Source organism: Petaurus breviceps, unplaced genomic scaffold (assembly GCF_028583685.1).
Source record: "Petaurus breviceps papuanus isolate PSGF00001 unplaced genomic scaffold, PetGlider_PUasm1.0 456, whole genome shotgun sequence".
Lineage (NCBI taxonomy): Eukaryota > Metazoa > Chordata > Mammalia > Diprotodontia > Petauridae > Petaurus > Petaurus breviceps.
Window position 1 is genome coordinate 32,925 of NW_027186343.1, and position 14,435 is coordinate 47,359.

At 36.9% G+C, this 14,435-nt stretch overlaps 1 non-coding gene across 1 annotated transcript; it reads left to right on the top strand.

Annotated features, from left to right (window-relative positions):
- Nucleotides 1-10,121: 10,121 nt before the first annotated feature.
- LOC138171712 (U6 spliceosomal RNA) lies at nt 10,122-10,229 on the top strand. The gene has a single exon (XR_011170948.1). It is a non-coding gene; the product is annotated as a U6 spliceosomal RNA (small nuclear RNA).
- Nucleotides 10,230-14,435: the final 4,206 nt, after the last annotated feature.

The following is a 14,435-nucleotide window of genomic DNA, read 5'->3' on the forward strand; positions in this document are numbered from 1 at the left end:
GCCAGTGGTTTTTCAAATGAGATATTTCACATTGTCTTCTAATTTTTTATTTGTTTGGATCTGTTTTATAGTGTCTTGATTTCTCATAAAGTCATTAGCTTCCAATTGCTCCAATCTTATTATGAAGGAGTTATTCTTTTCAGTGAATTTTTGAAATTCCTTTTCCATCTGGCAATTTCGGCTTTTTAAGGCATTCTTCTCCTCACTGGCTTTTTGAGCCTCGTTTGCCATTTGAGTTAGTCTGTTTTTAAGGTGTTATTTTCTTGTATTTTTGGTTCTCCTTTAGCAGGCTGTTGACTGGCTTTTCATGATTTTCTTGCATCGTTCTCATTTCTCTTATCAATTTTTCCTCCACTTCTTTTACTTGATTTTCAAAATCCTTCTTGAGCTCCTCCATGGCCTGTAACCAATTCATATTTTTCTTGGATTCTTTTGATGCAGGAGTTCTGACTTTGCTGTCTTCCTCCCACTCCATGTCTTGATCCTTTTTGTCCCTCAAAAAAGGGATCTGTGGTTTGATTACGTTTTCTGGGCTTGCTCATTTTGCCAGTCAATTACTCAACTTTTGAGCTCTTTACCACAATAGAACTCTGCTTCCAGAATGGAGAGAGCTTTGTCCCAAATTGCTGTGGTTTTTGCAGATGCTGGAGCTATTAGTTGGGCACCCTCTCTACAGATACCACAAGCTCTGGCTCACTGGGAACACACCCCAGGACTACCACCCCAAACCATGATCTAGATCCAAGCGGGTTAAAGCAAGAACAATTACCATTTGGATGGTTGCTTGATCCCCCTGCAATCTTCAAGTCAGGAGCTCCTGAGACAGCCAGACAACAGTGGCTGCACAGCCGCCACGCCTCCAGAACTTCTTCCCTCCCCCCCCCAAGTAGGGGCCAGATCATGCTCTTAGTCCCCCTGTTCCCACAAAGTTCCACACTGACTTTTTACTTTCTTTTTGGCATTTATGGGTTGATAATTCTGGAAACTGTCATAGCCACTGGTGATTCTCTCTCCTGAAGTCTGCTCTAGGCTTGCTGCTGGTCGGGGCTGACTTGGGGCCAGGAACCACGTGGCTCACATGGGGTTGTGCTCAGCTCCCAGCCTGGTGCAATAGATCCTTCCTGTCAGCCTGCCAGACTTCTTTCAGTGGGAGCTTTGTTTCTCTTTGTCTCTTTGTGGGTTCTATAGCTCTAATGTTTGTTTAGAGTAATTTTTTTTACATGCATTGGAAGTGATTGGCGAGGTGCCCACACCAAGTTTGTGCTTCCACTCTGCCATCTTGGCTCCACCCCCAAACCTCTCCTTTCAAACTTCCGAGTCCACAATCAGGCTCAGCAGCTGTGAGGAAAGGAGAAAAAACCCTCTGCACGTAATAAACCCAATTTTCTATTAATTTTTGAATGTGGTAATTTGGAAATTCAATTAATACAATTAATGTCATTGTGTTATTATGTATTCCTATATTGTAGTAAAAATTTTTATATTGTAATAATTGAGTGATCATTGTGAGCCAGAAATGGTGTTAGATAAAACAATTTTTAATCTGAATTTTGTTGAAACTAAAAGATGGAGGAAAAAAATGTGTAGAAAATTATGTTACTTTAGCATATAATGTTTTATATCTGCTATTTAGAAAACCAGGTATTTACACCTTTACCTGTAGTTAAAGAAGAGATTAAAGCTAAAGCAATCTGGCTTTTACACCAGGACAAGTTTAAATTTGAGAAGGAAAGAGGTTAAATAAAATCCCTTATATATGTGAGTTATGGAAAATATTTATAGTATATTGCCACTCAATAAAAGTAAATTTATGTTAAGGTAAAAATGTTTTTGGGATCATACTGCTTTGGATGCTATGTCCAAATCAGGTCCCTACTTTTCAGCTTTATGACAAATCAATAGAAATTTAGGCATAAGGCAAATGTTTGAAATTTTGCTGTTTTAAGGACATTCTTCCTAAATGTTATGGGAATAATTAGATACATAATTCATCAGTTTTGTAAGATTAGACATTGGGAAGTAGATTCCCATAGCTTGGGAAGTAGATGCAAATCTATTAGATCAATAACTTATTATCTTGATGGGAGATTTGATTTTTATGAACAAGAATAAATATAGAAACAAATACAGGTTATTTGAGGCTCACTTTAAAGATGTTCCTTAACCAATATGAGATTATAATCATATCTGAAGCTGATTGTTGGAGCTTGCTATTTAAGATTTGATGTAACAGTCCTCTGACTGTTTCTCTGAGTCTAACTTCAGGTATGGATATAAAAAAAAAGGCAATCCAAGCTATCTGAGGGCATGTTGACATGTAACCGGAAGGTAACTAAATCAATTCTGGTAGTATTTTAAGTGGAATGTGTTACTCTTAATTGAAGTTTAAGATAGGTCAGAATTTATTATATTAGTTGACACAAAGGAAACTCTTGTTAAATAAATGAGTTTTTCATCTGGAACTAGAACATATAAAAAATTTATACAAACTACTTAAGAATCACCTTAATATGTTTCCATTGTTTAAAGAGATTCTAAAATGTATACCTTTTAAAAGTACTGTGATCATCTTCTTAACTGTTACCAATATGAGATTCCATTACAATACTTTTTTTTTGACTAAAAAACTTTGTGATATCTAAAAATTCTGCAATTAACTAGGAATTTAGTTTTTCGTAATACTTTGGAATTTGTGTTACTTAAGGACATTTTACACCAACTTAATTTTAATAAATTTCAATTTTAAAAGGTTGTTTTTGCTTTAATGTAAAAAAACATATGTTTTCAACTAATCTTCATAAAAGTTTGGTGTTCACTTATAAATCTTAAAACTAGAAATACAGCCTATTACATTGATTCTAATAATTATAAAGTTATTAATACTCACTTTACTTCTGTTCAAAATGCAAAGCCTTCAGCTATTATATAATTGTTAAATGATTTTTTCTCCTCTTTATATTGTGTCAGATAACAAATATTCAGTATACATGTGTCAACATATTAAAACTACTAAACTTATACATACACAGAACATATATCTTTTTAACCTTTTTCAGAAATTACAAACTTTCATAAGACAGAGGTCACAACCTCTCTCTCTCTCTCTCTCTCTCTCTCTCTCTCTCTCTCTCTATATATATATATATATATATATATATATATATATATATATATATATAACCCATATTAGAGTTCATTCTTCATTTCCTGGGCCTCTTTCTCAAAATAACGCAACTATTGATCAGAAAGTTCAATTTTGTCCACCCTTCTCTCCCCAAATATTCATAAAGCTATGTTATCTTACTCTTATTTTCATCAAAATGCACATACCTTATATAAACAATGCCATGTTACTAGGGAACAAACTAGACAGATCATTAAAAACTGCCCTCGATGTATTGTCTATACTCCTCCTCCAGTTATTGCCATTAACCCATGGGGAATTAAATTTAACCATATTTGACAAACGTATGTGACTCATTATCCTCCCTTTGGTAAGTTATCATATATTCATGTCACAATATATACTTTTTCTTCTTTTACTTTTGCTTCCCTCTACACAGGGGAAGTAGTGAAAAATGTGATTAACTATATGTTACAATCTTTTGCTTCTATGGGCATTTCAAATTGAAAACTGATAAGGTCCCACTTACATTAGCAAACCATTTCAATCTTTCTGTGATCATTTTAAAATAAAGTTAATTACAGGCATCTCTTATAATCCCACTACTCAAGTTATAGTTAAGCAATGGAATTAAGATATTAAAACCTATTTACAAAAATTAAATTAAAAAAGAGGGGAACTTGGACTAATACTCCACAAAGGCAATTAGCTACTGCCTTATACACCCAAAATTTTTTAAACATTACTAAAGATAATTGTACACCAGAAGAAAAATAATTTGAAAAGGTGCATACTCCCCAAATGAAAGTAATGTGGAGAAATCCCCAAACAAAGAAATGGGAAGGGCCTGACCCTTTACTAATGTGGGGGTGAGGCTGTGCTTTTATTTTTCCAGAAGCTGTGGAATGACCAGTGTGGGTGCCAGAAAGGAATGTCAGGGTGTGTAACCCAACCCACCCAGCAGATGCAGAAGCTCTGGTTGAAGACGAAAAGATTGCAGAGATGAAACATGAAATCAAAGAACAAGAGGTCTTCTAATGCAGCCACTATACAAAGTGCTGTGCCCACATGGGGGCAGATCAAGCATTTATTATATCAAGCCAAAGAACTGGTAAAAAGTGAACAGAAACTTGTAACCCCAGGATTTATGTTTCTTGCTATGATCACACTGATTTCAATATAAACTGAAATGTTTATATCCTGATTTAAGTCCTGAGTCACATACTCCTACCACTTCAATTGCTTCCTATATAACTGCATGTATTACAATACTAAATTTTATTAGAATATAACCTGCTTTAACTGTACTCTTAAACAATGTATTACTTCTACTGATGTTGTTGTACTAATGATTGAACAACCCTCTTTCGTTGCTCTTTCTTGTCAACAAAATTATCCCATGCATGGTATAGCAGATTCTATGAAGGGACAAAAAGATTTATTGGCATCCTTATTGCTAACCTAATGGCTGTTGCTTCTTTCCTTGTGTCTACCACAATCTCTTCTTTGTCATTACAATGAGAAATTCAAACCACTAATTTTGTAGATCATTTAGCAAAGAATGTTTCATTTGCTTTGAAAACACAGAAAGCCACTGATAAAAAGCTTGTCTATAGAGTGAATTTATTGGAACAGTTAGTATTGTATTTGGTTAATGAGTTAAAATCATTAAAAACTCTACTGTTACTTAGATGTGATTATAGATATGCATATATTTGTGTAACACCTTTACTATATAATAGCTCTGACTCTAATGTTTCTTGGGACAAAATAGACTCCCAACTTCTTGGTGCTTGGCATGATTCATATATTGCAAATTATATCAGAAAACATCAAAAATAGTCATCACTCTGTAATTGATCCAGAGAAAATTGCCAACATAATACTATCAGCATTGTTAAAGTTATCTCCTTCTAATTTGATATCTATGATTTTGCATATTTTACCTTTATTGATTATTGTATTATTTCTTTGTACTTGTCTTCCTGTAGTGACTAGGCAGATGTCATAGCTTTTGAAACCATTATTGACTCAAATATATGAGCTAAATTTACAAAATAAAAAAAGGGGTAAGATGTGTGTAATGGGAATGTAAATTTAAAGATCTTCTCTGCCCCTAGGCCAAAGTGCACTTGGAGCCTGGGGTGGGAGGCTTGTTTTTCAGTAGATACTTCTTGATTGACCAGTGAGTCAATAAGGTTGTTACATTTTCTGAGCGAGGAGAAGGCTATATAAGCCCTGATGTGTAGCTTTGTTTTGGGGCTCACTTTGAAAAATGTTCTGTGATTTGATCTGGATTCTGGGGAAGCCATTGTTGAGAGCCCCCCCTCAGCTTTGAAAAACCCAGATGTTGATTTGGTATGGATGTAATGGTTGGATAGTTTTGGAAATCTGTCTACTTGATTTGTTTCTGTCTTGATATTTCTGTCTGTATATTTTGAAGTTCGGGGTGCTGACCTTTTTCCCCTGAACTTGGTAAACGATACATATTTGACTGATTAAAGTAAGCTTGTTAACCCATTTTGAGTTGCTTTCCTTTATCAAAGCAGATCCAAGAACCTGTATTGGCAGACACCCTGGGGATGCTGGGGTGCTTGCTGCTACAATGTGGGGGCCAAGTCTAACAGATTCTTGAGCTTGTGTCTGAGTCCAGAGACTTGTGACTTGCTCCAAGTTCAAGGACTTGTTGAGCTATGTCCGAGTCCAGACTTGTTGACTTATTTGAACCTGGGAGAGTACGAAGCCTCTCTGCACCAGTGTGTCATATCTTTCCCCAAGAAGAATGTTTGGCAATCAGTATCAAGAAATATTGCTGTGCATCCTACAAGCAGTCCGGGCATACAGGAAGCAGTTTGATAATCAAGGTTGTTGCTGATATCTATGTTTAGCTGAGTGCATACATGAGAAACTGGTGAAGCTGAAGTTCATTGTAAAACTTTCCATGTATAAACAAGAAAGATATATGATCATCTATACCCCTCCATTAAACCAGCATTGTTGCCTAACTATATTAACCTAGTCCGAATCTTTTGTTCACCATCCTGTCCTACAATGTCAGTTGCTGGCAGAAAACAAACACTCACAAGCCTAGTCCCTTTGAGTGTCCTCTCCTCCCTCCAGGTGTAACTGCTCTGATTCCCAGCTTCCTATGGGCTCTGCTCCACCCTTCAGCAAACTCCTCCCACCACAGACTCCATGTGATTAAATTAGGCCTATTAGGGGGCAGGGAAGATATTCAAATTCCTATTACTATTACAACCATACAACCATATAGATAATTTTGATTGTTCTAATCAATATACAGCTTTAGAGATCCATTTCTATTTGAGTTTCTTTCCTGTCCCTTCCTTTCCTCTCCCCTGCCCTTCTCATATAATGCCCTTGTCTATAGGTGCTCTGCCCCAAAATGAGTAAATTTTGATTGTTGAACCCTCCCAAAATATCTTGGGGTTTACACTAGATTTTGTTCTTAAGAAACAGGTCTTTAACCCACTTGATTGGTCAACAATGGGTCCCAGCTCAAGCCCTACCTGGTCATTGTTTAGGCCCTGATGGCTTAAAGTAATGTAAATAGCAACTGTTTCTATTTTGCCCAGAAACCTTGAGGGTCTTCCCCTCCCACATTTATTTTTTATTTTTTGACTAGGTAAAGGAGGTCGTTCTCTGACTCATTTCTTACCTAATCTTAATCACCAAATGTGCATTGCCTCAAACATATTTTAATCTGGGAAGGAGCTCAGCTTAAAAAGAACAATGTAGGCCTCTATATCAAGGGCCATCTCCAATTGTTCTGATGTATTTTTTTCCACTTGGTCCAGATGGTTCTGGAGGAGAAAGTGAAGCTGGTGACTTTGCATAGCTCTCCCTCACTTAAATCCAATTCACTTGCAAGTCATGAGGCCACCTTCCTGATATGCTGATTGCACGGTTCTCTTTAAGAATGAAGGACATTTGTCATTTTCCTGTTTGGTCATCTTAGCCAATCTGACTGGTGAGATGTGGTACCTCAGAGTTGTTTTGATTGGCATTTCTCTAATCAATAGTGAATTAGAGCATTTCTTCATGTGCTTATAGATAGCTTTAATTTCTTTCTCTGAAAACTGCCTGTTCATATCCTTTGACCATTTATCAATTGGGGAATGACTTGTATTCTTATAAATTTGACTCAATTCTCTGTATATTTTAGAAATGAGTCCTTTGTCAGAGACATAGGTTGTAAAGATTCTTTCTCAATTTCCCACCTCCCTCTTAATCTTGGTTACATTGGCTTTGTTTGTACAGAAACTTTTCAATTTCATGTAGTCAAAATTATCCATTTTACATTTTATAATGTTCTCTAATTCTTGTTTTTAGTCATAAAGTCTTTCCCTCTCCACAAGTCTGATAGGTAAACTATTCCTTGTTTTAGGAGACTGCTTACAGTATCAACCTTTATACCTAGATCATGAACCCATTTAGACTTGATTTTGGTATATGGTGTTAGATAATTGTCTATGCCCAGTTTCTGCCATACTAAATTCCAGTTTTCCCAGCAGTTTTTGTCAAATAGTGAGTTCTTATCCCAAAAACCAGGGTCTGGAGGTTTATCAAACTGGAACACTAATGCATTATTGGTGGAGTTGTGAACTGATCCAGCCTTTCTGGAGAGCAATCTGGAATTATGCCCAAAGGGCTATAAATACTTTCATACCCTTTGATCCAGGAATACCACTCCTAGGGTTATATCCCAAAGAGATCATAGAAATGGGAGAAAGACCCATATGTACAAAAATGTTTATAGCAGCTCTTTTTGTTGTGGCAAAGAATTGGAAATTAAGGGGGTGCCCATCAATTGGGGAATGGCTGAACAAGTTGTGGTATATGCATGTTATGGAATACTATTGTGCTATAAGAAACGAGGAGCAGGCAGTCTTCATATTTACCTGGAGAGGCTTAAAAGAACTGATGCTGAGTGAGAAGAGTAGAACCAGGAGAAATTTGTACACAATTACAGACACAACGTATGTGTGATGACCAACTTTGATAAACTGGACTCTTCTCAGCAATGCAGGGATATAAGTCAATCCCAAAAGACGCATGATGGAGAGAAAAATGTTCATCCAGAGAAAGAACTAGGAAGAACTAAGTTTATATCCAGGTGGAAGCAAAATACCTGATCTTTTTCATTCTCTTATTTGGTTTTATGTCCTCTTTACCATTTTTCATTCCAGCTGGGATAATCCATCCTTATAACCTGACCAATGTATAATGTGAAAGTATTTACAGATCCTATACTTGACTATAAGCCACCATGGGTGGGGGGAGGGGAGGGAGGTGGACAAAATGTGAAATTCAAGAAATTGTGGAATTGAATCCTGTAAACTAAAAGGAAACACACAAATTAATACATTAAAAAAAAGAATGAAGGACAAAGGGCCGACTAGGTGGTGCAGTGAATAGAGCACTGGCCCTGGAGTCAGGAGGACCTGGGTTCAGATCCAGCCTCAGACACTTCACACACACACACACACACACACACACACACACACACAAGCTAGTCGTGTGACCTTGGGCAAGTCACTTAATCCCAATTGCCCTACCTTCCCCCCTCCAAAAAGTTAAAAAAAAGAATGAAGGACAAACAACTATCATCTATCTATCTATCTATCTATCTATCTATCTATCTATCTATCTATCTATCTATCTATCTTACACACAGTTAAGAAATAGTTAGCATCAAAGAAAGTAATTTTCATTGACTAGTGAGGTGGGAATCCAGATTTTAAGAGACTGAAAATAAATAGGATGTGAAGGAGGTAAGATAAATGGAACATTTTTACTTTTTCTAGCAGTTTGGTTTTGAAATATTCTGAAAGGTTGCCTAGCACTTTGGTGGGTTGAAATAAAATTGAAAATCTCTAAGAAATAAAGTTACAAAGTTTTCTTTTACTAAGCAGAAAACTTGTGTCTAGTAGGAGATGGGACACAGAAAATGCAACATAAGTAGTTCTTATAGCGGGATATAAGATATGTGACATAGTACAAAGAGATTGGGAGACAGATTAATGATGCAGACCTTCCAATTTCTACCTTGGCCTTTATCAACTGTACTATTATAGCTAAGTCACTTAACTGCCTTCAGCCTGTTTTCTCATCTGTAAAATGGTGATTAAAATCATGGTATTGCCGCCTTTACAAAGATTTTATGAAAACACTTTGTAAACCTTGATATAATTATGAATAACTACATGACTGAGTTCATTCATTCAGATGAATGTCAGTGCTCTACCACTCTTGAATACTTAGGCATTCTTTCAGTTTTTTTTTCTTTTTAATTTTCTTTTCACACCTGAATTCTTTTTCTCTCCCTGCCTCCCTTGAGAGAGCAAGAAAAACAAAGCCACTTATAAACACGTATAGTCAAAGAAAACAAATTCCTGCTTTGACCATGTCCAAGAAAAAAGAAATGTCTCAGTTTTATGCCTGAGTACTGCATTTTTCTATCTGGAGGTAGATCATGCTTCTAAGTTTTAATATTAGGTCTGACAGGCATCTACCTTTTCTCCCCCCACCCTTTTATAGATGCATTTTTATATTAACTGGTCTTGTTAGCATACAAATAAAGCTCCTTTTGGACCTCAAGTATTGACTGGCACCAATATCACTGAACTCCTGGAAAGACTCCTTCATTTGCATCTATACTGGGGAGCAGAGAAGGAAAAGAGGGGGTGTCTTGCATCTAATAATATTTTATAAAAGGAGAAAGTTCTGCTAAAAAAAAGATAAATTGAAAGAATACTGACTTGGATGAAGCTAAAGGATGAGGAGATGCAAGGGAAGGGAAAGTGAGAAGAATGAAACAGAGGAAGAAGAGAGTGAGGGCATCAAATTTCACGGTGTACGGGCAACTTGGACTTGGAGGAGCACCCATTGGGTGCTGGTCAGGACTCTTCAGATAATAAAAAGGAAGATTTGCATTTGACCTCATTTAAGCATGTTGAAAAAGCAAAAGCAAAAAGTGCTTGTGTCAGCAGCACATATACTAAAAATTGGAATGATACAGAGAAGATTAGCATGGCCCCTGCGCAAGGATGACATGCAAATTCGTGAAGTGTTCCATATTTTTTTATAATGAAGAAAACAGCTCTCTAAAAAGAAAAGTGTATGATATGGAAAAGGAGCTCCAAAAATTAAACAAGGAAAATGATTTGCTAAAAACTAGAATCAACCAAATGGAAACAAATAACTCTATGAGGAACCAAGAATTAGTCAAACAAAACAACAAGAATGAAAAACTAGAAAAAGAGGTAAAATACCTCAAAGAAAAAATAATTGACCTGGAAAACAGATCCAGGAGAGATAATCTGAGAATCATAGGCCTACCAGAAAATCATGATGAAAAAATGATCCTGGACAACATTCTCCAAGAGCTCTTTAAGGAAAATTGCCCTGAGATACTAGAACCTGAGAGTAAAATAGAAATCGAGAGAATCCACTGGACACCTGATGCAAGAGATCCCAAACTGAAAGGTCCTCTAAATATTGTGGCCAAACTCCAAAACTACCAGATAAAAGGGAAAATACTTCAAGCAGCCAGAAAGAAACAATTCAAATATTGAGAGTCCACAGTGAGGATCGCACAGGATTTGGCAGCTTCTACACTGAAAGATTGGAGGCAGTGGAATACAATTTTCCAGAAGGCAAAAGAGCTCAAATTACAACCAAGGATCACATACCCAGCGAGACGGAACATATTCTTCCAGGCAAAGAGATGGTCATTCAACGATATAACAGAGTTCCAGACCTTCTTGATAAAAAAGCCAGAACTCAATGGAAAATTCAACCTCCAATTACGAGATGCAACAGTGACTTAGAAAGGTAAACAAGGAGAACACACACACACACACCCTACTATTTTATAAGAGCAAACTGGTTATAGACAAGTAGAGGGTATGAGTATAAAATACACAAAATGACAATTTAAAAAATCTTATTAAGGGCTACAAAGGGACTGCAACAGAAGAAAGGGAATGAATGAGTGGAAAAGGGCAAATTATGCCACACAAAGAGGCATAAAAACTGTATAGCAAAGTAAAAGAAGGGAGGGAAATGGGAATCATATGAGCTTTTCATATGATTCACATGAAGGGTTCAATGAAAAGCCACAAAAAACAAATAATGAAGAAATGGACAAGAATATCTTTGAGAAAAGATGGAGAAGACTAGTAGAGAGGTGTTAATATGGCAATGATTTTCTAGTATATGATGAATTATTAAAAAAAATTACAAATGTACTCTGATGTGTGTGTTTATGTGTCTACTGAGAATCAAACATAGATTTTAGTTTGCTTGTTGTATTGAAATTAGAGATGAGAATCTCAGTCCTGTGGAATAGAACCTCAGTATGATGTGAATGATATGCAAGCAGAGTCAACAATTCTTGGCAACTGATTGGATCTGGGAATTGATGGAAAAATGAAGTTTTGTCCAGTTGTCAGTATATTGCAAGGCTCCAGCACTATTAATCACTTTAACTTGATCACTTTAAATTATTAGCAATGATGAGGGATGGGCTCTGGAAACCCCGTTGAGCTCTCCTTGAATCTTTGAGGTACAGGCTCTGGGAACCCCCCTGAACTCTGACTGAATCATCCCATTTGATAAGGGTTTGCATGAGTCCATAAGCCTTTCATTGTGACTCTGCCCAAACCTTTGTACTAGCTTGGCCCTCCACTGTCCATCTACTTCCCACCCTAGAGCCTATCAAAATATCTATACCCAAATCAATTGTTACCTGATCTCATTAACTCCTCCTGAAGACACTCCCCAAACTCATTACTAGAGTCAGACCTCATCTGACTCCTCCCGAAGACTCTCCCCAAACTCCTCCCCTACACCATGCCTAGATTCCTCCCACAACTTTCTGTATATAAGACCCCATCTTGTCTCCATGTGATGTGAGAGTGCCATAGAATTTTCTAGCAGACTTACTGTGTCCAGCACAGCAAACTTTTAATAAATTTTGCTTTTCTTTGGCTGAGAGAAGACTTGAGTTGAATTCATTCGGCAGGACCTGGTGTGTTGGCATTTTGGGGTCCCGAGCACCCCTAACCCTAACCTCTCCAACGGGACTAGTAATATCTTAGGACTTTGCTTTTCACAGATGAGGCCATCTTAAAGAAATCTTTGCTATAGCAAATTTATGTAAAATTATTACAATTATCTACTATATTTCTGGGTAATTAGGTGGCACAGTGGATAGGGCACGAGAACTGGAGTCAGAATGACTTGAGTTCCAATTCAGCATCAGACACTGTGTGACCCTGGGAAAGTCACTTAACCCTGTTTGACTTAGTTTCCTCATCTATAAAATGAGATGGAGAAGAAAATGGAAACCATTCTAGCATCTTTGCCAAGAAAACTACAAATGAGGTGACAAAGAGTTGAATGTAACTTCACCACACCAAAATGTGAACTTTGTAAATAGGTTGTCTTTTATTCCCTTGAGTGACTCCTTATTCATCACAAAAGGTATGTATTTAGAGATCTTTTGCTGCTAAGTGGGAAGTAAGACCAACAAGCCCCCACCCTGAAATTCATACATTCTGTACTATTTCCTCCAGGACTTTGCCCCATCTATTTTTCCTTCTGTCCTCTATCTAATATTCAACATTAAAAAAAATTTCACTGACTTCTCTGCCACCTTTTAAAGTGTGCTGGTCTTCCCTATCCTTCACTTTATCCTACCATAATCTCAAGCTGTCATTCTACGTCTTTTTTCACCAGACTCCTAGGGAAGGTTAGCTATATCTGTATCTATTTTGTCTTTTTCTACTCTCTTGTCAATTGTTTTGAATGTGATTTCTCACCCTACCACTCAGCTGACAGTACCATCTCTAAAGTTATCAATGGTTTCTATTTACCACTGTGGGTTACCTACAATTTTTTCTCACATTTCAAAAATTTAGAAGAGACAGATTAGAGCAAAACCACTAGAAAGTGACTACAAAATATATCAGACTACTTAAGGAATTTTGATGAGAACTGATTTCCTCTTTTTAAAAGCTTGAAATGGGAAGGTATTTTCATTAATCATAAATCTGGAAGAAGTACAAGATGCATTAATTCATTACTGTCTCTAACAGAGCTCAGTAGTAACTGTCCAGTTGGTGCATTTTATTTTATTTTTTTAAAGCAATTGAGGTTAAGTAACTTGCTCAAGGTTACATGGCTAGTTATTTCTGGGGTTGGTGCTAAGTATCTGAATCCAGATTTGATCCCAGGTCTCCTGATTCTGGGGCCGGTGCTCTTACTCACTGCGCCACCTGGCCACTCCCTCAGTTGGTGCATTTTAGGAAGAGCCTTGAGAGTTGTATTTAGGACTGAGTATTGGGTGTGATTAAGATCTAGGGGATTAAGGGGATGAAAGGGGGGATGATGGACGGGAGGGCAGGCTGGGGGGGAGGGAAGTTGGAAGCACCCACTTTTGAAAAGGGACAGGATCAAAGTATAGAATAGAACAAGTGGAAGGTGGGAAAGGAGGGAGGGAAATATAGTCAGTCTTTTACAATATATCCACTATGGAAATGTTTTGCATAGATACACATGTACAACCTATACTGAATTGCTTATCTTCCCAGTAAAGGTGGATGACAAGGGAGGACGGGAATGAATCTGGAATTCAAAGTTTTAAAATCAAATGTTTAAATACACACACACACTATTATTAATATTATTTTACATGTAACTGGGAAATAAGATATACAGGCCCTGGGGCATAGAGATCCACCATGCCCTACTGGAAAGTTGAAGGGGGTATGGAAGAAGATATGGAAGAAAGTAGATTGGAATAGGGGCTATCCAGTGGGATCACTATTTTGGGGTGGTGGGTAAGGGAAAAGCAGGGAGAAAATTTGTAACTCAAAATCTTGCAGAAATGAATGATGTAAACCAGAAGTTAATAAAGCATTTGATTTGAAAAAAAAAATCTAGAGGATTGCAAAATTTCATGAGTGAACACAGTTTGAGGGAACACCAAAAGGCAAATAAAACTTTGGATCCATTAGAAAAACCACTCTTCCAGGAATAATCAATGATAATCAATAATAATGATAACCAGCATTTATTCAGCCCTTTCAGGTTTTGATGTTTCTTGTTGTCTTGTGGAGCCATTGGATTCTATTTGTTCAGTTCTAATTTTCAGGGAGTTTGTTGTTTGAGTAAAGTTTTGTATCTTCTGTGTTAAGCTGTTACTTCCCTTTGCAATTCTTTCTTCCATAACTTTCATTTCTTTCCCATTTTTTTCCTCTAACATTTTCATTTAGTTGGCAAG